Here is a 26119-nt window from a genome sequence, read left to right as displayed (position 1 = left end):
GGCGCCGGCGTTCGAACAGGGGAAACATTTGTTCAGCCGTCAATCAAAGTAACGTGGGACGGTGTCGGCTGTCGCTGCCGCCGCCGCTGCTCCCGCCGCCTCCTCCGCGCGGGGCGGTGGCGCGGGGGGAGCGGGGGGCGGTGGGGGGCGCCCGCCCCCGCCTCGCGCCCCGCCCGCGGCCACCACCGGCCGCCCGCGCCGCCAGGGACGCGCGCTAACTAGGGGGCAACGTCGCCTTAAAGAGACAGGCGCGGCGTGCCGACATCCCCGCGGGCCGCCGCCTCCGGGACCGCGGCCCCCGGCCCGCCGCGGGGCCGGTCGGCAGAAGCGGCGCCGCTGGCGGCGGCAGGCGGGCGAGCGTTCCCCGCGTTGCCTGCCGTGGCGTCCCGGAGAGAGACCGGCGGGCCGGGCGGGCGCCCTCCCGTCCTCGCCTCGCCTCGCCTTCCCGGGCAGCGCGGGGCCGCGCAGGCCGCCCTCCTCTCGCAGCTGCCCGGTGCAGAGCGCGTACACCCGCAGGGCGCCGCGGCGGTGGAGCGGGGGCGGGTGCCGGCGGGGCAGCCCCCGCGGTTTGGTGTCTCCCGCGCCCGGAGCGTGTGCCCCGCGGCGCGGCCGGGGCAGGCGGAGCGGTACCGCCTGACGGCGGCTGAGCGCGACGTGATTTAAGGCTTCCCCACACACACTGGCTTTGGTTGAGGGCCTCGATCTTTTCTGTGGGAAGGGGTCGCAGCGGGAGGGTGCTGGCTGGAGTAAGGCTTGAAGCCTTGACCTTCAAGTGGGGATACACGGTGAAGGTACGTTGACGTTGGACGGGGAGCTTCCTGCCGGCGGCAGGCGGGAGGAGGGCGGCAGGGCTGCAGGGACCCGGTGTCTGAAGGTGCCATAAACACGCCTGGAAACTACCCGTGGAATGGAAGGTAACACAGCTCCCTCTCACAAGCAGCTCGGCTGCTGCGGCCGCCGTGGCTTCGGTGGCCTGCAGACTGCACAGCGTCCACGCAGGCTAGCGGGTCCCATGCCTCCTGCACTGCTGCCACTGGCAAGCCGTAACATGAACGCCTGATTTCCACCAAAACAAACCCCAAAACAATCTTGCACCTAGTGGTGCTGTGTCCTAAAAGACCCCGGAACAGTTTTTCTGCCGAGCCCCACTGCAGACAGTGCCACGCAGTGACGCACACGTGAGGGATAGGCTCCGACTGGGGTTTTTGTCCTCTCTCCGCCTGTCATGCTTAGATTTGCCTTCAAGCAGTTTGTATTCCTGATGAGCTGCAGTTTAAACCTGCATGTAAAATAGATGCAATTTAGTACCGTCATTTTTGATGCTTGTATTCCAGATCTGTAGTCTCCAAACTTGCACTCAGCAATTAATGCCCTAACAATGGCAGCTAAATTACACATACTTTGATTTTTTGGTCACAGATTCTCTTTACAGGCCACAGATCTCTCTCTGGCTAAGGCCTGCTGAGTGCCTCGAGGCCTTGATGGGATATGTCACCCAGGTTTTTGCCACCAATGCTTTGCCTTGTTTAGGTGACCTCCAAGGACTGGTCCAGCAGTCAGGAGCTCAGGACTTTGAAGCAGAGTAGCGGTAGTGCTGGTGTGGGTGGTAACGGCATCCATCTTCCTCCGCTGCCTAGGGCTCGGAGGTGCGGGATGGAAATCCATCTTTCTGAAGTAAAAAATTACAGATTTCTGTAAACAAAATCTGCTTCCTGCATGTTGAGTGCTATAACTGGTAGTATCTGGAGCAGTCTGTGGGAATGATTCTCAATACTTTTGAAGCATTTTTTTGCCTAAAATGGCAAGTGGGAAATGGACCAAAACATGTCTTTATCACCTGGTTTTATACCACAGAAAATGTCTGTGGGTTAGGTATTGCAATAGTCAGCCTTCAGCCTACTTGCATACTTCGTTTCTACTGAAATTTTCATCTTTACCAAGTTCATAATCAGTGTTCCAGTGGGATTTAGACTTCTAAATATTGTTTGAAGATTTAGAGATAAAACACCTGCCTAATTACAAAAACCTTGCTTCTCATGTGTCTAAATATTCCAGCACCAAAAATGCTTCTAAAAGATTGGTCATGAGCAGCCTTCACTAGGCAGCGGAGCACATCCAATTCATCTGAAATTGAGGATGTTCACCATGTGCTAGGATAAAGTCTTGATATTCAGAAGTATGGCTGCCAAATCTGCAAATGCTTAAATGCCTGTCACCCAAGTACTTGAAAGCTGTCAAGAACAGAACAACTCTGCAGAGCCACAAGCATCCCCAGAAACATGATGGGTGAGCTCAGCATATTTTACCATCAAATCCACAACCTGGAAGAGCACGAGTCCAGTTATAAAATAAAAACTATATCTGAAGAAATTGAATTCTGAAAATAACAGCAGGATTCGTTGTTCGTTGTTGCCCTGCATCGCTTTGCCATGAGGTACAGAGCTCCAAACAGAAAGGTGTTCAACACCTTAGAAGGCAAAGGTGTATAGCTTTTTCATCAAAGTAGTCCCTCTTCTTTTGGAGGGCAATTTACCAGCAATGTTCATCAAAGCTTCATCACAGTTTACTCTTGCTTGATCATTAGTCTTCAGTGAATTTGTGTGGCTAGAAGTAGGGTGGAGTTTTGTTTGCTAAGCTTTAGCGAGGTATGTATCTATCTGTATATTTAACTCTTTATGTAACATCACTGTGTATTTTTGCACAGCTTTGCAGCATTCTGGCAAGATCCAGAAAAAACAGAGAAGTTTTAAGAGAAAGTGAGCTATAACTTTCCACTTTTAAATGATGTGAATTGTGATCAGAATGTCAATGTCACTCTATTTTCCTATCTTTTGTCACTTCTGACACAGCCGTGATTTAAATATAGGCTGTTTTGTATTTAAAGTTCCTTGTTTTTTCCTCCTTTTATGAAAAATCTTTTATGGTAGGTTATATAACATGTACTATTATCTAGCAAGTGGAGGAGGTAGCTTTTAAATGTTTTACACATCTTGCTAAAGATTTCTCATAAGTGAATCGACTGCATGAAATATTTAGGCAGTTTTATATGCACAGTAAGTGTGCTGAGTTTTGACTGGTGTAGAAAAACCCTTATGAAATATCACAGAAGAGCCAGAGGATGCAAAACATGGTATCCATTGTTTTTCTGCTGTTATCAAGAAAAGCAACTGGTTATTTCAGTTCTATTAATTCAAAACTAGTCTGCTTTTGTTTACATTCCAAATCTAAGGTCTGAAATGGACAGAACAATGTGTGCTTATACATATATAGATTTTACAGGATTTGTGAAAAAGAAACTATTTTCCAGCTAAGATTTTTCTAACCCACTTTCAGACTCTGGTGATTTTTATTTTATTTTATTTTATTTTATTTTAATAGTTGAGTGGTAACCTTAACACAGAAGATTTATCAGTTCCAGTGGACCTTTAATAAAGGGTCCAATCCTGAGGCCATTTTTTTGTAATCCCACAGATTTCATGTCTGGGATGACTGTAGTTGAAGACTACCAGAGTTGTGTCTAGCACTGCAACTTATTATGGTTTATTTTGGGACCAAGTTACTAGGTCACCATACTTTGTCAGCTGTATACTCACAGACATATATACACTTTCAAAAAAAGAAAGTGATAAACTGAAAAATCAATCAGTTCAAAAATGCCTTACAGTAAATCTTACATCAGTACACATATTTAAGTTTGTAACAAGTACGGTTCTTTAAAAAAATAAACTTACTGATGTTTTCAGTTGAATAGGCATCAAGTTCTCTCTGGTTGAAACTTTTAGTTATAGTGTTCAGCCAGGTTTTACTGGTAGAAGAGTGTAACAGCATGACACACAGTTTATGTTCTTGTGTTTTACAAGTGCTATCAAGTGACCCTGTCTCAGTACATCTTAAAAACACTCCCTACCTACAACATTTTAAATTAGTCATTAGTGATCTTAGGGATATGTTGTAACTAGTAAGCACATTAAGAGAATTTATGATACTATGTATAATACAGTGATTTATGTGTCAAAGGAAGAGTTTTGCATATTCCAAACTATTTTTCAATGAAGTCTTTACATTCTTCTTTAACATTGCCAAATTTAGTTCTTTTATAGCTGGTGGTGTTTTGGCTTCATGGTCTTTGTTTGTTCCTGCCTGATTCTTTACTTGCAAAGTTCTTACAATGACACAACTCCACTTATAAGAAACTCACTTGGGATATGGCAGGAAACCTCTGGTAAAGTCTGAGAAGGGTTTTGTTTCGGAAGCAAGAATAACCATTTAAGGCCTGTCATATGCTGGAAACTAGATTTGCAAACTTACTAAGCAGAGCATAATGGCTTAGGCAGATATTTGAAATTAGGCAGATATTTGAAATTAAAGTCATTTTTCCTAGGCAATGCTCCCTTTCTTATTAAAATCCATGAACTAGCAGTACTAGCAGTAAGGAGTATCTTTTTTTTTTTTTTTTTTTTTTTTTTTTCCCCATGGCAAATTCTTTAGAAGAAAACATAACTCCCTCAGAGAAGTCTTGTAAACTTCTACGCTGTCATGAAGTTGACTTTATGCCTTTTTATCATGTTTGGGATGTGAGTGCTGCATAGTCACCCCTCAACTGCTGTGAGGGAGTGACTCTAGTCTTGAGGCTCACCTGCAACATTTGCTGAATGGATGTAGCTATGAGTCTGTTTATCCCACATTTTGTGTCAATATTCTTCTAACTTGCAATAAACCCGGAATGAGTGCAATACAGCTTGAATTGACAAAGCTGGACCTGAACAAAGTGTTTTCACACAATTATACCTTATAGTCACATTTTAGCTAGATAACAAGTTGTACCCCTGGCAAGAATACAGTATTTCTCAGTGCACTTTTAATCTCAGTAATTTAAAGTCCACCAGTTTGTTTGCAGCATTGGATCCAAAACTTTCTTAGCTTCCAAAAAATTAATCGAATGATTTCACAAGAAGATATATGGGCGCTGGTGTAAGTGCTGAAAGCCAGAGTTGTAACAAGGAAGAAGTCACACACTCACATGACACAGCCTCCTTTGTGTTCACCCCCAGTATAAGAAAAACAAGGATTTTCCTTTCAGGAGTCATGACTGTATGAAAACACACAGCCTACCATTTTACCCTGCCTTTCAACTTCTCTAACCAGGTTTCAGTGCTTACTGCAATGTTAGGAGTCTGCTAGCAATATTAGAAGATAAGGAGAATGGATTTAGCATGCCTACTTGCTACCCAAGATGCAGTCCCTTCCCCTGAAGGTAAAGAAAGTTCTCCCAGCCCTTGCAACACCATTAATTAAAGTCACTATTTAGCCTCTAGCATGTATTAATTACTGAATAAATCCAGTTCTTTAAGTTAAGTTTTTGACTGAAGATTTCTTAGGTGCAATAAATACTATGCCACATCTTTTAAAACTTCAGCTTTTCAAAAGTAAGTATTAATTTGAAAAGTGGATTTTTGTACATAATTTTGATAAAAGAGGAAGAATCACTCTTTGAAAATTAACGTCAAATTATTTTTATTTTGTCATGCAAGAAAACCAAAAAATTTAATTTTACAAGTTCAAGGTGCATGAAGTGGGTTGAGGAAAGCTGTAATGAAGGGTAAGAGAACAACAAAAAAAAAATTAAAATTAATGTAAATTAATAAAAAATAAATATGTATCTTTAGTTGAATGTTCTTTATATTGACCCTATTAACATTTCTGTACTCGTTAGCATGTCTGTAAGCTGAGCATCACAAAAACATTTTCTAGGGCGATAACTCAAAGAATATTTTAATCTTATTTTCAGAGTGTTAGTAAGATTTTGAACTTCTCTTTTCCATATCATGTATTGCAAATTTCCTGTTTGTTCTGAAAGGGTAAACACACCATTTATTTTTTGATCTTCAATTATATGTTGAGGTTGACTTGCATGCTGTCATTGTACTGCAGACTCAGCCAGCACAAGGAACTGGGAGTTTAGATGCTGCGTATTGTGAAACAGTTTTATTTTCTTTACACCTTCCTTAGGAGCACTATTCATGAGTAAGATGTACACACCTCTTTAAGTAGCTGTAGAACTATATAAAAAGATTAATGTGTTCAGTGGAAACTGATTTTAACAAATAGCTTCTATACACATATATTCTTCTAAAACAATGGAAAACTTAATTTGATGGCACTGTGTTTTCATCTGATGAACAACCAATGTTGTTCTCTAAATACATGTTGCCTTCCTAAGAAATGGGAAGAATAAGTCCTCTCTGGTTATTATTCAGGTTGGAAGTAGTCTAAATTATGTGTTAGAAGTAAATTTATTAGTTGAAATGTAAACTTTCTGCTGTCTTCCAGGAGTCCAGGCAGTTTTGAACTTTTAGTGTATTTCAGCATTGGAACTTTTAAACAGTAAATGGTTTTTAAGAACTACTGAATGCATTCTGCTTCTATCTCTGTGTTTAATGGATTAACGTACAGTGACCCTATGTATGGAAATGGACACGGACATAACCGTGGCATCAGCAACCCTTTCTTCAGAAAATGGTCAACAATAGGCTTTTGTGGATTATATGCATATTTTGAGGCGATGTGAGATATACTGCCAAGTCATCATATTATGTCAAAACACCATGTGAGGTTACCTCTCTGTTATCCCTGTTCACATGGGTCTGTAGAGCTGACAATGCATGGTCTCCTAGCGTGAGTCACATCATCATGTTGCAGCCTTGCCTTTCTTGTCCTTGACGCATTTTTCTTTCCTGTCCCCAATACCAGGGAGGAGCCCAATGGGGAGTCCAGAGTATCTTCTATGAGGTGGAGAGCTGCCATCAGTCTCCTGGAGTAGAGGAAAATGGATTCTGGAAGTGGCAAGACTCTGTCCTGTGTTCTAAGTATTGTTTATAGTAGGGGTCACAGTCTAGTCTCCATGAAAGCTGAATGCAAACAGTGCAGTTCTCTTCACTGGGTGATGGCAAATGGACCTTCACAGTCCACAGGTAAAGAAAGGAGAGGAAATGGTTGTTATTTGAAGGACTTTTTCTATCTGTGTAACTGGGTATACATGGAGTAAGCCTCACTCCAGGTATCAGCCTGTCCTTTATCCCACGGTGGCCTCAAAGGTAAATGGTGACGTTTTGTTCCTGATAAGTAAATCTTTTGATGAGGCAATCTCATGAACTTCTGTAAAGTTTGCTTATGGAAACATTGAATGAGGATTTACTCCCTAATTGCTTGTAGCTCACGTGACTCCATCGGTTTTAATGACACTGCTTTAGTGCTTTAGATGAACACTGGTGTAAAAGAGAGAAGGGGTACACAACCCACAGGGTCAAGCTGATTGGGAAATAAACTTGAGGGGCAATCAAATCACTTGTTTTATGAACAACCTGTAAGACAGATTGGGTTGAACTCGGTGTGAGGTGACTGAAAATAAAACGGAGTAGTTTTCTAAACAAATTTTTTTCTTTTTCCTTTTTCTTTTTTCTTCTCTTAAGTATTGTAATGGTGCCTACCATAACAGAGTCCCTATCAGAAAAAGGAGGGATAGAAGCTGAAGATAGTAAATGAATAGTACTCTCTAACAACAGTCAGTCGCTTCCTGCAATCAAAACCATGCCAGCATGTGGCCTGTTCAAATAAAAATTACTGGACCAGAGCCAAACATGAAAAAGTAATTGATAATGTGTTTTTTCAGAACCCACCTATCCATCAAATGTGTCACTCCTCCATAATACTTTATTGCCCCTTCTGAAGAAAGATCTTTAAAATTCATTGTGTGCACTTAAAAACAAAGTGTCCTTGTCCTGGTTTATAATGATTCTCCTTTAGTTTGGGTTTGTTTTGTTATTTAATTACATTCTCTTCTATCATGCATTTTTGTACAGATAGTTTCTGGAAATTTCTGCCGCTTTTAAACAAAGAATCTTTTGTGCTGTATCAGCTTGCATTTTCCTTGGTTTGTGTTGTGCTGGTGTCTTTTCACTGACTTCAGCGCTGGAGCATTGTAGTCATAGCCTCACTAAGTAGACTGTAACAAACAGATTCATTGGCCCTTTCTCTGTGCTGCATCTTATTAACTGATCTGTGGGAAATGCTCTTTACATTGTTAAGGCATATGCGCTAATACAAACAATAAATTAACCTTAACTGGAGGAAGCTTTGAGGCTTCTAATACAGTAACCTAGCAGACACCAGACTTTATAAAAGCTTTATACCTACCAAATTTCATAGACATCTTTGTTAAAATGTACTGTACCTATTTTCTACACCAAACTTTTACTATTATATTTACCAAACAGATATTATGAATAATGCTCTGTAATTTCTTAATACAATATAGCAAAGGAGAGATAAATACTAGATTCATTCAATTGAATTGATAAATTTCTTCTTCCCCATAGTTAAAGAACAACAGTGAACACAGTTGTGGGAAGACTATTACTCTGAATTAGAGGGCAGTGTTCACATCTATTATACGAGTTTTATAGGGGCTGCTAATGATAACCCTCAAATTACAGACTAAATCCAGTTAAGAGGTCAAGTACTGTGGTGCTAATTAATTCATAAAGATGTGCTTTGGATTCTAATGTTTAGGCTGCTTTTTCATATTGCAGTGTTAGAGTTCACAAGTTGTGCACTGAGAAGAATGTAGGTACTTGTGACAATGCAGGAGTAACAGCATCTTGAGCAGGCAGAGATGAGGATGTACGTGCATTTCTGATAATGGAGAAGAACTAGGCGCATACTTAACAAAGAGAGACCTCCCAGCCCCCTCAAATGAAATGTGCATGGTCGCTGGCACCAGAAGGGAGGAGTTTGTACTCACACACTGTCTCTAACCCATCCTTTCACATTAGGGAACTCCTTAGCTATAAATTCATACTATGTTTCTAAATGAAAAAGAAGTGCATGCACCTCCCTGGCAAATAAAGGCCTGAAGAGAATAAAAAAGAATTTCACAGCTCCTCCATCTAGGACTGATTAGCTTAAATGCAATTACCCCTGCCCAAAATCCGATTTGTCAAACAGGGTGTCTAGATCTTTGAATCAGATACCAAAGCAAAGTAGGGAGCAAACAAATGGATATTAGAAGCCTGTTACCAGCTCCACCACTCACTGCCTGGCTTTTGACAATTTTCAGTTTTGCAAGGAAATATGATAAGTCTTGCTGTAATTGCTATTCGTACAGGGAATCTGTAAACTATTTATTGTATTTCAAGCAGAGATTCCCAGGTTAGTACATGTAAATCCAGGAACCCCTGCAAAATTAAGCAATTCATGTGCCCCTTGACTTTTACAAAATTGCAGGGGTTTCCTTGACGTCAGTACTTTTTCTAGTCTCACCCTAACAACAAATCTGACAGTGTCTGAGAAGCAGCCCCAAGAAGCTCTGATCTAATAGTTGTAACAGAAACAATAAAATGCTTTAAGCATTTGCTTAACTTCAAGCCCATGAGTTGTGCAATTAATTCAGTAGAGCTAATCTCCAGATTAAAATGAATCTCATGCCTAAATGTCTTGCTGGATCGATTGATACCAGATTGGTAGGTTTATGATTTAGGTATCTTTAAAACTTGCTGAGATCAGATCTCCTGATTTAAGAATTTGTGGTCCAGCTGAAAGTGGTGTTGGGCTTAGGTTTCTATGACAGTTTGGGGCAGGAGATCTCTCAGTATTCACAGGTACTTTATGTTGTCTAAACATTGACTAATTTCTGTTTAGTTATCTAAATTTTCCAAATGCTACTGTGTATGACTCATAGTCTTGTAGCTCATATTTAGTCATTTTATTTCTCTCAACAGAAGGCTAAAACCTATAGTGCTATAAACCATAATGCCTCAGGCAACTGCAATAAGACTACTGCAGTTTACATATTTGAAGATATGGCTCCTGCTCGATACTACTTTTTGATGTCAGTGTTACCATTTGTAGTACAACATGTAAGTAATGCATGTAGAAATATACACTGCATCTTCCACTTATAGAGCAGTCTCAATTAATTGAAAGGAGCCTATTGCAGGTAATAGGCACTACTGAACAGTGCACATTGTCTTGCAGTATCAGGCTTGTAATCTGTATTTTAAAGCTGAAAAATAAGGCTTTTACTTTAAAGTAGGTATTTTGGGGCTTATCTCCATAAAAACAAATCTCTGCATAGCTGTAAGATTCCAAGGTGCAATTTAAACCAACATAAGGTAATAAGTAGCAAAAAGTGGTTTTTTTAGGTAAAAACAATCCTCTGGTGTTTTACCCAGCACCATTCCAAGCAGTGGTCTGAAATTTACTGTCAGGTCAATATTCAAAAGATGAGTGATTCATTTGCACTATGGGTTGCTTTGTTTCCTATTGAATAGGTAAAGGTGTAGAACACTGAACACCTGTGATACAGAAATATCTGTACTGGAAAAGTGCTGCTTTTTTAATTACCACATTAAAATATTGAACACTCAGTACGCTGTAGGCATTTTCTACTTCTTTCTGATTAGCTTATGGGAATACATTATTTACATTTGACATGACAATTTAGTTTTTAAGAAATGTGCAGTATGGCAACAATGAATAAAAATCTGTTTCAGTCTTTTGGGATAAAGAGTTTTATTATTATCCTAAACAATAGAATGTCAGTTAAAAACATACTAGATTTTTTCCAATAGTAATCTCATTTGAATGTTTTGATTTATCAAAGCATTTAATGTTTACTTAAAAAACACATTTCTGCTCCCCAGAGAAGTTCATAATTCACTCAGTAAAGACTGAGCATCAGAAAAAATGTATTCAAATAACGGAGTAAAATTCAGGAGAAACTGTTCTGGTTTTGCTTTGGTAGATATGCAGGTTATTGAACATTAGTGATATGCATTTTATGCATGTTACACATTTCCTTTTATGGTCATCTGAACAGTGTACTTTCTTTTATTCAAAGTATAGCATTCAAAAATACTGCTGCTGTGTATTGTAATATTAAAATCTTAGATATTTCAACTAAAGAGAGGAATTACAACTCTGAAAGACCATAATTCTTTTCACCAGTGAAACTACTTGTGACTAAATTGGAGTTAGGGTGTTTTCTTAATAGTTAATTTGATAAAATCCAGGTAATTTATATATGACTTAAGCTTTGGCTGACTGGAAAATGGCATTGTTCATTAATGAATAGCAAACCTACACAACAGCTTAGAACAGGAACTGAAGAATTCTCTACCTGTATGAAATTACAGAGGGAATTTAGAGAGCTAAAATGCAATTATTAGAACTGGAACATAGCCAAGATCCTTGGGTTAACTTCCCTGTTCTTATTAGAAGCTACATATTAGATCCTATTTCTTGTCTATCTTTGCTGTACATTTGATGTTTTTTCCTAGAAAAATCTGATTTTTTTTAATTAATTTTTTTTTTGCCCCATTAAAGTGAATTCCAGTTTTAGTGGCTGGACAGAAGTGTTTCAGAACTTGTGGGTATGCTTGGTCTTCAGCAGTTAAGTAAAATGTATTTAAACAGTGGTGCCGGTTTAGAAATGGTATCACTGAGAAGTTTCCAGGGCTCTGGTAGAGAGGCTGAAAGGAGTAGATATGGTCAGGACTTACATAGTTTTATGTTGCCTGTAAAAACATAGCATGAAGTCCTCAGCCAGTCAGGTCTTTGGTAAAACTCTCACTGACCTTGGTGAAGGGAAGGTTTTAGCATGACTCCGTCAGTGCTTTCCATTTTATCACCAATCTTGTAGTACTTGGTATTTTTATTATATACTTAGCTCTGAGTCTTGGTTGTCACGAAACTCTCAACTTCATTTTTAAAAGGTCTGTGCTAGGGCCAAATCTACAAAATAGTGTTGGCCCCAGAGTCAACTAAATGGTTTGGTGCCCTGTGAAGATGTGTTTGTGGATTTTGATTTTAGATAACCACACCTTGCACCTTGCTTCCCCATTAGTCTCTAAGTCCATGCTTGCAATTAGCTGAGCACTTGCACACCTAAAGCAGGAGGTGCTTCAGGTCCGCGTGTTGTTCTGGTCATTGTATACACTCTCTGTCTGCTTGTAGTTTTGCCCTAGATGCACCAAGCCATACCTCTGTAATGGCAGATCTAGACGAGATGACATTCATTCTCCACCTAAACCTGGAAGTTTCTAAAGTAACTGGACCTGTAAATTACCAAGAGAAGCAATATTTAGGATATTTTGGGCATTTCCCACTAGATTTTTTTTTAGACAGCTTTTTCATACTGGCTATTGTGAACATTGTCATGGCCAAAACACATCTCTACTTGTAGGCACAGAAACAGCCACCTTACCAAGCCAGAACTAGAAATATAAGGGAACACAGTACAAATTCAGCTCTGGTAGTGCTTCAGATGAGTCGAGTACTGTTACAGTTAGGGATTGGTGTGAACTCAGCATCTCAGACTCATGCTCCCTTCCTCTAACCCTCTTCATGTGCTAGAGACTATTAAACAGATCCAGAGCTGTGCATCTACTAAGGTGTCTGCATTTTTTTTATGGATTAACCTTTGATTCTCTAGTTGCAGAGAAGAAGTTTGCACACAACCTCTTGTGCATTTAAACAAAGGCCAAAAAAATCCTCATTATATTTTATGCAAGTAGATAACTTTTTGGGCCCAAGTCATGATTTTTCGGTGCTCAGCTTGCAACATATGGAAGATATATGTCTCTATGAAACTGTTTCTTCTCTCTGAGCAGAAGGTAGACATGTTCCAGTGCAAACGCACTATAATGAATATCATCACCAGCAAGCATCCCTAAAAAGTTTTCCATCTTAGTACAAAATATCCTAGGAGATTTGATGGGGTCAGGAGAAAGTTGGTACAATATGTCTTGGGGCTGTATGGTTATTACATCAAACTCTACTTTTGGCATTTGTGGACACTAGGAGATGTTGCATCATTTACTGTAAGTCCATTAAAAAATGAAAGTTCCTTCATTTTGATGCACTGTTTTGTAGCCCAGCCCTGAAGTAGAAAAGCACAAGTCTATATAATAATGTGTACCTCTAGCCACTAATGAAAACCCAGAATCTGTACGGGAATTACATTACAGGCTCAGTTCACTAGCCAAAATTAGTTGCTTCCATTTAATCCAGTTATGTATATATGTATTTTTCTCCACTAATCACTAGACCGCTAATTCTGAATGTTTCTGTGATAGCTGAGAGTATCTCCCTGGAGTGCAATCAGGTTCCTACCACTGATATGCATATCTGAAAGGTCATGAAGTTTTTAGCTTTCCTGTAGTAAATAGTTCAGTTTTAATTGATACACATCTTAGCCATAAGAACACTCGAGTTTTCTTGTTTAAAGAACAGACAAAAATGAAGGACTGAAAACTAAAGAAAAATAGAAGCACAGATTTCTTTATACCTTATTTGAGTGAGTGTGTATGGTTCTTTGATCATATCAAAAGAAAACTGTTGATGACATGTGCTGAAAAATAAAACAACATAACATATGGCTGAAAGCATATCAGCATAGTACTTCTGTTTTTACACCAATTTCTACTGATTTTTTGTGAAGCACATTTACTAATATTTTACAAAATATATTGCACTGTTCAGATTTGTGCTATTTGCAGTTATGACAGCTTTGGAAAGAACTAATTCTTTTAAGTAGCCTACTGTTGTCACACGATTTTTTAAAGAACTTCTTTGACACTGACCTGCTTGCTGGATTAATTGCAGAAAGTACTAATTACAAACCAACATTTATAAACTACAACGTATGAGTTTTAAACAAGGTGTATATCCTATACCATATTCCTAGGAATGGCTGACTACAAAAGTACAAGATAATTCAGACACAGTGTTATTCCTTTCTGTGCAATCTTTAGAAAACTTTACGTGATAAACACCATATGATAAGCTGGGATGGTTCACGCTTTGATGCTGGAGGTACTAATTCCTATGGAAGTGAGAAGAAGTAGACTGTTAACAGTCACTGTGGTTAAGCACATCTTTGCCCATGCAAGTTGAAAGACATAGTAGGAATCTCCAAACTCTGTGTGATGGTAGTCTGATCTGCGACTCTTTGAAAGGCTATAGGTTTTTTCACTTCTATATTGTTCTCCCTAGTCCAAAGAGCTTAACAAATAGTAAAGTGCAGGGTGAAAACCACAAACATGCCATACTAACAGGCACTTTTTAGAATCCATCACCACACCAGCAGAATCTCAAACACATGTAGCTTTTAACAAGAGAAGCAAGTTTAGATGATGTTAATTTGGCTTTACTGTTAACTTTAAACAAACTTATCTAGTATTAGTCTTTTATACACTTGAGCAGAAGTGTTGATCTAAATAAATTGTACATAATTATCTGCATTTAAATTCTTATTAGCAGTAATATTTATTATTATGAATTATATTCCATAGAAGCACTCTTACAGATTTCAGTCTTGAATTTTGGAATCAGTCTAAGTTTTTAACAAGTAAATCTAAGTTTATTTCCTCAAAAGATCTTAAAACATGGACGAGTGGTGTTGTTGCTATTTGCCTAGCAGGGAACCAGCAGTAGCCAAATGGAATGACCTGCTTGTGGCAACATGGGGAGCTAATGGCATAGCCTAGAAAAGAAATGGAGCATGCCAAAGATCCATATCCTGTCCTGTGGACTCTGCTGCCTTTCATTGTTATATTTTCCATCTGTGCAAACTAATTTTTTTTCTGATTGTTGGGTTAAGTAGTATTCAGGAGTTATTAAAGAAGCAAGGAGATTAAAAAGAGGGAGAGTTTAAATTTCGTAATGCTTGTTCTTGAAGGCTGTATGTGGAGGAAACACATCTATTTCATAGTCTGCATTTTAAAAAGCCACTATACAGTGACAGCTTGTACCTTTGTGCAATGCAAGAAAACTAATAATTGAAAACCTCTGAAGGGCTCATGTCATGTTTTTAATGTATTCCTTTTCAGTGTTCTGAGTAGAAGTTTTGTTGTTGCTATGGGTAGGGGATAGATTGAACTGATTACATACTGTGTTATAAATAAGTGTATTTTGTTCCCTGAGAAATGATTCTTCCTTCAGTAATAGGAAAAATAAACAAAGGAAAAAGGGTACATTTAAGGTTGCTGTCAAGTCTTAGCTCTTCCTAGATTTTCAGATTTCTGTTCTCAGCTGCAACATTCTATCTATATAATATTTTTCTTTTAGTTTTAAATCCAGGTTTAAGAAGAGACTTCTCCAAGTTAACCTTCAGCTCTACAACTGCTGGATAAGCCCTTTGTCTGCCGCAACTGCAAGGAAAGGTGGGAAAGATGTGGCTTGAATCTACATTTGCACTGGCAGGAGCCATATTGGGTTTGGCATAAACTGGAGACATCTAAAACTCTTCCATCATTTCTGACTACCTGAGACTGTGGGATCATTCATAACTGCAGGTCAGGTATAATAGGCCATGCTCTGGAAAGATACTTTAACAAACGGGGAATCCTCAGCAAGCCAGCTAGATTAGTTTTCCAGATGGTTTGTACCATTTAAACAGAGGCAAAAAATGTCACACTCCAGGTGTGACAGCAGGATTTTCAGAAATGCACGGTTCTGCTTTGAATAAACTTGCTTGGGGAACAAATAGTATTGCAGTACCTCTCTGGAGTTCAGCTCATGCTGCAAACCATGAGCAAACTAATCCAGTTCATGCCTTTAACCAGTTGAAAATCACATTGCTGCAGCTACACTGCCATTGAGATCAGAGTTAATTTAAATCCAGCTTAACCTTGTTGACCCAAATTGCAGTCACATCTTGTACTACAGTGTGGACTCAGCACTGGTCATGTGATATCCCCTGTCTTTCAAATTTTTTTTTTTGCTAGGCCACTCCCATCTTTTCAGTTGAAGTGAGTAATTGATCTTGTTATCTATTCTGCCACTAAGAGATGCATCACAACTCACATGGTGGCTGGTAATGCCCATATCAATTTGTGTGACAACTTTACAGTTAAATCTTAGCTGCAGTCATCACTGATTATCAGGGGAATTTCTTAGTATCTTTCTCTTATTCAGAATTTGCAGCCTTCCTTGCTACATAAACAGCTTGTTCATGTTGCCAGTAATGATAGTAAGTAAGAGAAAGTTGAATTTTTATAGCCCCATTATCACAGTGTGGTTTTAAAGGTGCACAGCACCTCGAGAAAACAAAACAAAACAAAACCAAACCAGGAAAAACATGGAGGGATATTTTAAATCTATAATTTCTCCACTGAAATACAGCCACATATAGCACAAGACAAAATATGATAATGATTAGGCCACACAGAGCTGCATTACATGGCCATCCAGGAGAGAAAAGGAAGCAGAGAGCATCATCAGGCATACCACAAGTCTGGGTAGACCTCCCAAGTTGCACTTTAGCCAATACCCAGTTGCAATTTAGCCGTGACACTGATGTTCACAAACATCTCCTTGGAAAGTACTGTATTTTAGTCACTATTTTACTGACCACAAATGCATACATGTTTTCTCTTAACTAAAGGGCAGTGCACCCAATTGGACAAAGAAACTGCATCACCAGCTATACCATTTCCTGCAGCATTTCAGTTTCTATGGATAGCTCCTTAAAGGGTTATGTATATCAAGGTGAAAAGTGGTAGTTGCATTGTTGCATTACAACAATGTATGTATTGCATGTTGTATCTGACCTCATGTTAATGTGTTCCTGGATGAAGATTCTTTGCTATACATTTGTCACATATACTCTCACATATACTCTGGTGATGCAAAATACATCCAGTTTGGGCATAAAAGGTAAAGAAAGATTGTTCAATATTCACAGGGAGCATGAAGCTAAATACTTGTTTTTCAATCATTTAGGCATTTCCTTCATAGTATTTTCCTCAGTGGATCTTATGTGGCATTAATATGATGCATTCTCTGCCTGTGGTTTCCCTTTTTTGAATGTTATGTGTTTTCTTATGTGCACTGCCAAAATTGCCTCGTTCTAATGCAGGATCATACTTTGCTTCCTCACTTGCCCGTTTGTCCACTTTGGGCTAATGTTAGTAAACATTCCTTAAAGACAATCGCTTTTAATCTTGTCATAGATGCCTGTGTTGTGAGGGTGAAAATTAGTTATTAGCTTAGCTTTTCATCCATGCATAATAAGATGTTAAAATCAGAGATGTTTGCTTAGGGCCATGAGAAGCATCCTGCTCTGAGCTTACAAGTGCTGAATTTATAAAATGCAACATATTTAAAATAAACAAGCAGAAGGCAAATGCCAGTTTAAAATGAGAAAAAATCTGTTTTGTGTGTATTAGTCTTTATGTAAGGAGTTTAAGGCATCTTCTTGACTGCACCAAAGGAAGAAAAATATGCTCAGTCTTTGCTGATTCTTATCCCTCCCCCCACCCTTTTTATAATAGCTGATCAATGCAAAAAAACTATGCCATGCTCTTCTTACAGTGAGGGCTTTCCTCCTGAATGGGTTTGTCATCAGCTTGGTCCTTGCAGCGTTAAGCATCCTCAGTCTTCATGCTGCACCTTATCAAACTAAGCCCTGGGAACAAACAATACCAAGACAAAGTCAGCCTGGAAAAAAAACCAAAACAAACCACAAATGAAACCTGTCCCTTGCAAAATAGTGACAAGGCCTCTCTTTGCACTTGTGTTGCAAGGTAAAGCTGGTGTAATTTAGAGAACATACAACCTAAAGAGCCCCCTCTTCCTTCTGCGATGGAGCACCTGTGTGCAGGATGGGGAGGCAGGAGCTCTCTCTGCAAATACCCACAGAGCTGTGACAACCTCCCACGTTCCTTCACTGTTATCCACTGTAGTTCAATCAGCCAGAGCAAAGGATATAGAGTAGGTGATGGTTCCCTTGGGAATGTCTACTTTAGAATCATGATATTTGGCAATGAAAGCAATCAGTGAATTCAGGTACTTTCAGGAAGACTTCTCAGTGTTCTCTTTTGTAGTCCTGAGTACATGCATAATAAAAATGGCTACTAAAAAAAACACAGGTAGGCTCTAAATGCATGTATAATATAAAATGCAGAGTTGTACACCAGTCTGCTGGATGACAGGCTTGAGTATTTGGATTGCCTACCAAGTGTTGATGAAAAGCCACACAGATTCTTAATTCAGAAACTCCAATTTTTCCTCTGTTCCTGTGTTCATTTTCTTTATCAGCAGGGGATGACTTACACTTTCAAAACTGATTAACATTTTAAAACTGTGGAAGCACTTTGTGTGGCATTTGAAATAATTTTAACCCTTTAGCTCTTTGCTGGAGCTCTTCTTGGTTTTTGTCTTTTCCCTTCTTTTTCTCTTAGGATTACAGGTGGTGCCAGCACGTCAGCACTTCCAGAAAGTAAGTATTTTGCACTACATGGAAGGCACTGGAGACATCAGTTACATTAACTAAATTTTGGCAGTACAAACAAGTGGAGGTTTACCAGCTTTCACCTTGTTGCCTAACCTATTCACATGGGTGAAGGAAACAGCCTTCCCCTAAGGCTTTGTGAAACCCAATAGTTTCCTTAATCCTTTCCACACCCTGTTTGTCCTCAGCATAATATCTCTGATATGGCTGTTTAAAGTCAACAGGACTTACCCTTTTCAGCACATTTTCCCCTCAATCTCTATTTTCTGTTATGTCATCACTCACATGCTTGAACCCATTGAAGTACAGGCAAAGCAGGGACTCACTACCCAAAGGTCCATCTTCCAACTGTGCTTAGCTTTGCTCTCAGGCTGCCAAAGCCCATTCTAAAGCATGACTGAGGAATACTATTCACTTAAAAAGAAATACAGTACTTGAAGGCATTTTTCCATATCCACAGGCAAACGTGTAGCTGCAACGTACATAGGATCATTTGCAGCCAAGGAAAACTGTTAAGTGATGCCTACAGATTTGTCTTTCATCCACTCACAAGTGCTGCCACCTGTGAATTAAAAAGGTCACTGTTCAAATCCAGTAATTGGGTTTATAACATGACTAAAGATATGTAGAAAGGATCTAATTCCAGTGTTGCTTGAGTAAGGACAATCCCCACTGACCTTGGTGGGACTTGCATTTGAGGACTCATTTTGTCTCATGACTCCAAACATGAACGAGGACATTACTCACCAGCTGCTGTTCTGCAGTGCTGTAAATATGAATTTATTTTGCTTCTTACTGTTTTTCAGCACACATAAGTCCAGTAACAGGAAAGTTTTCCTACTCTTTTATAGGTAAGAATAAAGGACCAAAACTGCATTTCAGTTTTTCTGTAAGATAGTGTGATAAAAAGCTGGGCACAGGTCTCTTTTCTAGGTTATCAGTTTTAAGAATTCAGAAAAGTTATGCATGGTCCGGTAGTCAAGGACAGGAAAGGAGAAAGGACAAGAAAGGCACATTATGTCTGCATCTGAAGATGAAGTATCCATTTCCCAACCTACATGTCTTTTAACCTTTCCCTCTTTCACTTTCCAGCTCTGCTTTAGCTGACCTCACACCCCAACGCCCATATTTTCCCTCAGGATTCCTTGCTTTGGAGATTCCTGCTAGCCCTGTACCTGCATGAATTGATGGGAATGTTGGTTTTAGTATGTACTTTTGTAACTTGTTTGGTAATGGCCTGCCACCATTCTTCAGCATATATTAACCAAAAGATACAGTAAACATAAATTCTTTATAGTCATGTGGAAAGAACAAAGAAAAATGGAAAATGCAAAACTCATGGGAGAACTGATCAGGGATGTACTTAGTATTCTCAAAATTCACATATACTTTCTGGAAATGTAATTATTTTGACAATTAGTTTTAAAAAGAAAACTCTTTTGGCTTTACTCTTTTTCCCTGTAAGTATATACAGCACATTACATTTCAATCAGTTTATCTTTGTTTCATTAAATAAGAGCCAGCAGGAATAAGAAGTAGAAAATAATGCTTGTAACGTTGGAAAAGCTAGTGCTTAAAAATCTTCCAAAATATGAAAACCTTAAGCATTTCTCAAAATACTAACTACTTACTATTTTGTCTGATAACTAGTATTCTGAAATATTAGTAGCTTTGCTAAAATTAGTAGCTTTTTTGGACATCTGATTAACAGGTGCAAGCAGCAATTTTTCAGCTTTGTAGGCAGGTAATTTACAGCTTATTGCAGGGGAAATAGAACAGGAGGAAAGAAAAGCAGGAATGTTTCATCTACATTTCTTCCGTCTCTCTTTGAAAAGTTTCATGTTAATATTCAGGAACAATTTCCCTTTTCTAATGTTCTTCCAGTAGTCATATTTTAGTTAATTATCTTGGTTGTCCATTGTAAATAAAAAGTAAGAAATTGCCCGGTTCCCTTTGATCATGGTTCTGTTCTTTCCCCCAATGGAAATCACACATGGAGATTTTTCTTTTCCTTTCCTTCAGAGGCGAAAAGTGTTCCTCATTAGGAAAAGCAGATGCATGCTATCATAGAGGGTTGAGGGTTATAGTTCCTTTCAAGCAGTTTCCTTTCTCTCCGGGTTTAATTCCCAAGCATTGTCAGTGTTCTGAGTGTCCACATATACAGAATACAGTGTCATTGGAAGCTCAAGGCAAACAATATGTAAGAATAAGAAACCATATTAAAAGCATAAAAGCTAATGAGGATGTAGTGCAAATACTCCTCATAATCATTGCCCAGCTGACTTCCTCAGCGGAGTTAGACTGAAGTAGTTACATCAGGAAAAACAGGAACCCTACAGGTGGATGCCAGTATTCTCCCTTCATCGCTGCATGAAATAATCAGGAAGAGAAATGCAAAAATCAACAAGAATTCTTCCTACACCTTTTTGATAATTCTAATGTAATTGAAAGAAGGTATGAACCCATATTCTTTTTCATGCTTATTCATATTTTGAAAGTTGGTTCTAAAGTACTTTTTCTCTTCAAATTAAACACTTTTCCTGGGGACATACATATCAATTACCTTGTAAGTCTACAAAAGCCAACAGTACAAATATTGCAGACATTCAGTAAACACAGGGCTGAAACAATATACTGCAATTACTTGTCATACAAGATCTCGAAACAAGGGAAGAGTTATACTCTATTCAGGAAACATTGTCTCAAAGTTTGCATATATCCCCTTTTTTTTTTCCTTGTGAAGTTTTAAAGTTACATACACACATACACTTTCTTGGAGCCTTATGAAACTGAAATGTCAAGTGAGAGTTGCTTTATATCATGTTCTGTCAATCAAAGTAAGCAAGGCTTTATGCATCTGTTGCTAGTATATTGGCACTTTTTGAAGAGTGTTTCGGAGGGAGCGAGAATAAATAAAGATCCTTCAGGCACTTTCTCATTTATGGATGAGGTATCAAAGCAGTCTGAAACTTCATTTTCAGCCTGATACCCTGAAGATTGTTGGCTGATAATTCTGGATGGAACAGCTTATCTGGGAGGATTAGGGAGAACATGGGCTTCCTATTACTGTTGGCTTCAGCCTATTCAGCTGGGCAGACTCTGTCACACATTATCTGTGCCTTTACATATGTCACTAATCTTATCTATATCTTTTCAGCTCCTTCTGTTGGAGCTGTGGTTTCCTGGACCTAAACCTCCCATTTCTTCATTACACCAGCTGTATAGGCATTAGCCTTCTCTAGCAGCCTTTCTGCTCTGTGTCATTCAGTAATGGCTAGTAATGCAAAGGTATGAGAAGGTAATGGTAGTGCTTTATCTCAGATCTTACAGGCCTCACATCAATATATTAAATATATACCTCCCTTCCCTCCAGCATCCTCCATCCTCCCCCCACCATTTTTGACCAAATCCGCTTAACAAAATAAAATCACCTCAACAATAGAGTATCTCTGCAATCATTAAAAATAACAGAAGCAGGCGATTTGGGGGCAGGTATATATGCTGGAAGGGTCAAAGTAGTTTGTAACAAGCAGAAAAAAAAACATCAGCACCAAAACTAATCTGCAACTTCTGCCATTCTCTCCTGGATTGCTCATTGGTGTTACACATTTATTGGTGTTGGTCACTAGGGCAAAGTAGCTCAGAAGGAAGATTAAACCCCCTCAGAGTCCCTGCCCTTTTTAAATTTTAGAGGAAAGCCCCTTCCCCACATCTACTCCCCCATACTTCCCTAGCTCCAGCTGGCTCCCTGCCCGCCGAGCTAAGCTGTATCCTTTCTCTCCCATTCTGCCTTTGCCTCTAAGCCTTCCTGCCACACTGCCACCCTGGTGTCTTCTTTCCTTCTTTTTCTGTTCTTACATTCTGCCATTTCTTCACCTCATTCAGCCATTTTCAACTTACCTCATTCCCTGTTGCTGTCATAAAAATCACAATAAAAGTTTTTGAAAGTGAAGGAAATGGAAACAATAAGACACCACTTTGCCCTTTTATCTTCTCTCTAACTCTTTTACATTGTTAGATCTTTTGGGCAGGAGTCACTCTTGTGTCTTTTCGTTGTGCCTTGTACAATATTCATCAGAAGAAAAAAGAAAAATTATCACTCAGTTCTTATCTTAATGGCTTTTTTTGGGTACCACCAGAGTGCTAACTAGAAAAACGTGTCACATTTCTAACTCATAACTCACTCAGTGGTACTATCTGGCACTTTATTTGCAACTAGTAATTCAGCCAGTTCTAGATATGATTAATTTTAAATACAATTTAAATAAAATCAAAGTAGGGAAATTTTCCTTTCTGTTTTTACTGCTGTCATGTTTTGTTTTACTTTAAATTGCCAAGTTATTAGGGATCTGTATCTTGTCTGTTCTCTCAAGGTTGAAACAATAAGCTTTATCTGAACCTGACAAACATAATTTCTCTCCTTCATAAATGAATGACTTGAATGTCATGGTTACCCCACCCCACAACCACAAGCCCAGTCACGGCCATGTCATTTAACACAGACCCATTTTTTATTCTACGACAAGCAGAAGCAACAAGAAGTGTAGCCTGTATCCAAAAGTTATACAAATGCTGCTGAATTATATAGGCAAGACAGCCACAAAGAGTTGTGTTTGCTCCAGCAGTGCTGGCAACTGCAGGAAATAATGTTTTGCAGCAACAGAAGATTTCCTCAACTACTTGCAGTCTTTCAGAGATTTGGAAAAACTTCTCATTGCGAACCCTGCAACTGTTGCTGTTTTTCAGCACACACAGGACATTCATGGTCACTCAAGGACATAAAGAACTTAGTTTCAGATGCTTCCAGGGAAATTGTTTTCACTCTTCTAATCTGGTGGATTTTTTTCTTCTCTAGGCTCTTGTACATGGTCTTTTTCAACAAGCACTGGGATGAACCGAGCATTTGGTATAGAGTTCACTTTGGCCATGGAGTTTGGCCAGCATGCAGGTCACCAGCTGAAAAGTATAGACTTAAAGAGGGCAAGGCTAATTCTCAACACTAGAGCAGAATCCAATGTTTCATCAGGTGCACCTGAACCCCTTTATGATACATACAGTATGAAGAGACATATAAAGAACCTCTTAAATACTTAATTTATAGTCAGCCCTTGTCTGAGTATGTGTCATTTATGAAAGGATAATACGTGGCATGTGGACTCATCATTAGCCCAAGGTAACAGAGGTTATGACTTCTAATTCTGTTCTCAGCCCTGCTACAGAGTTACTACATGACCTTGCACAAATCACTTAACCTTTATGTGACTAATTTTATCCATCTATAAAATCGGGATAATAAAATCTTTAGCTACACACAGCAGGATGATGAGAATTAATTAATGCTATAAGACTTCCTCAAAAAGAAGGCCTAATTCCACTTGTATTCACTCTCTGGCTCTGTGTCTTGAGCAGTTACTTCTAGCTAGGCAAAATTAGTGTAAAAAGCTACCATCTGGATTTGTTAACATTGTTCATATTCACTACTCTTAGATGTGGAGCTCACAAAAAACACTACAAAAATCAACCCGAAAGAAAGCTCAAGTGATTCTTTATTAATATAAGTTGTATATCCACGTGCACAGAGTACAATCAACAGAATTTCATAGTGGGGGCTCTGAGTCAACATATGTAAAAATAGACATCTGATTAAAATTGCCTCTCTGTGTTACTGAAGCTGTAAGCACAAATCAGGTGGCCATATGCCCACATGCATATGGGAGAAAGAATGTGCATTGTTCATGTGTTTCTTCAACTTCTGATTTTTAATATTTGACCCTAAAACTTCACTTCTTCCAGCTTGTGAGGCAATATTCTAAAATAAAAACAATGTAATTTTCATTAGAAAACTCAAGTTGGAAGTGCATATCATATCAGCTACTAATATATTGGAATTTTATGGGAGAAAAGCTAACTAATATCTATGTCTAATAGTTGGAATAAGGGAGGAATGGCAGACCATTTACAGTGGGCAGTCCATATAGGTCCTACCTAATCCAATTTGCATTCCTATATGTTGAGTCATAAAGAAATCCCTATATGGTATAGAACAACCAGTCTTCAGTATCCTAGTCTGTTTTTTTACCAAAAGTATGCATGGGTTTCTGTGCAAAACAATCACTTTATATCTTTCTACCACTAAGGCAGAATTTTCAAGTTACTGTGATTATTGCAAACTACATATGGTTAACAGTGCATTCACACTCAAACCAGATCAGTCCCAAGTTATAAAACTGGCAAGAAGGCAAAAAGCCCCAGTCTTGGCTGTGTGTATCAGGAATACAATTGCCTTATCCTAAACTAGCAGCAAACCATTAATGGTTTAAAGCAAAAGATTAATGGTTCAAGATCATGTCTGGTGTAACTTGAGGTGCTCCATGGCAGGCCCTAACTCAAGTGCCCTTTCAAATTAACCTCAGAAGATTTTCCATCATAGAGAAAACATAATTCTTTATGCAATGGGAGTGATTAACTTCGAACCTTCAAAGTCAAGATGACTGGAAGGTGTGTGTGTGTGTAAGGATTTTTTAATGACCAAGACGTTTTAAAACTGATACATCGGTGAGAAAACAAATACAATAAATGTGTGTCTCTTCTTATTTTGCTGTCACAAAGTGTTCCAGTATATTTTGCTTTAAAAACATTTTCTCTTCTAAATGATCAAAGCAGCATGTGATCCAATCAGGTAAACAACTGCAACAAGCCAGAACAACACAAATACACATTAAATGTCCTGTTTACTGAAGGTGTTCATTGAAGATAATGATGCAGAGGTCCCAAGAGATTTGGAGACAAATAGGTAAATAAGAAGTAAAACCAGCTTGATGATGTCTACGATGAGACATGTGAGGTGGGGGAGGGTGGCGTTGACATATTTCTCTTTTGTGTTTTATTAGGACTAAGAAATTGGGAGGAGGGAGACAGGGTGGGGGACACACGGACAGCTTTTTGTTCTAAATTTTCTACTTATAAGGGCTGACTTGCTGTTATGAAAGTTGAGGTCTGAGGGCTAGATTAGCTGCAATTGTAGAAATCTTTATTGTGAGCTAAGAAATCTGTACTTGCATACTACTCAAATCCTTTTGCAGCTTACATACTTACGTTAATATCAGCAGAGCAGAAGAATATAACAGAAAGGGCTAAGTATTGCCAGAATAGCTTACCTTTAAGCGTACTTTCCCTTGGGTCAGACAAAATAAATGTGCTGTTCCTGGAAAAGTATAATAATAATACTAATGAACTAGTAGTAATAATAATGCAGCACAAACTATTTCTATAAGAAACAAGCAAAGCTAACCCATACAGAATTAAATGTAAGGTATTTTTAAGATGTTTTGGTTTTGTATGTTTGTTTTGGTAAAATAACTAAAACATATAATTCCACTGAATAATTTCTTCTCTGGCTTCTCCATTTGTTTTCTCTCTGGCATCCTCAATTCCCTGTATCCCTTCTTACCTATTTCAAGAAAGGATTAAAGGAGTTGCTGATTATTAAATCAAATTAATTTTCCCATTAACTCACATAAATCATACACAAAGGGTGGTTTTCTGATGAAGGGCATGTCATCTGTGAGGCCACCCCAAGGAGGCACCCACCTGCTGGCCTTGCGTTAAATTCTTCTGCTCCCACTCGACCGTGCCACAGCCTCAGCCAGTCTTCTCACCCAGTTGTACTGATTCACTGAAGGTCTGTGAAGCAGCTGCCCTTACGTCTTTGTCTGGTAATACCCTCAAACTGTACTGCCTCCAAGCAAAGTCTTGCAGCTCTAGAAATTCCCCTTTTCTCCAAAATTCAGAGAAAACAGTGCATCCCTTCTTACCCTTCCATTGCTC

The 26119-nt window shown here is 39.0% G+C and overlaps 1 long non-coding RNA gene across 1 annotated transcript; it reads left to right on the top strand.

The window, feature by feature from the left end:
• Nucleotides 1–5608: 5608 nt before the first annotated feature.
• On the top strand, nt 5609–23604 carry LOC114014936 (uncharacterized). Its single transcript, XR_003558642.2, has 2 exons — nt 5609–6971; nt 7470–23604. It is a non-coding gene; the product is annotated as an uncharacterized LOC114014936 (long non-coding RNA).
• The last annotated feature ends 2515 nt before the right edge of the window (nt 23605–26119 follow it).

Source organism: Falco cherrug, chromosome Z, assembly GCF_023634085.1.
Source record: "Falco cherrug isolate bFalChe1 chromosome Z, bFalChe1.pri, whole genome shotgun sequence".
In the NCBI taxonomy this organism is placed as follows: Eukaryota; Metazoa; Chordata; class Aves; order Falconiformes; family Falconidae; genus Falco; species Falco cherrug.
This window is presented reverse-complemented; position numbering and strand designations above follow the sequence as displayed.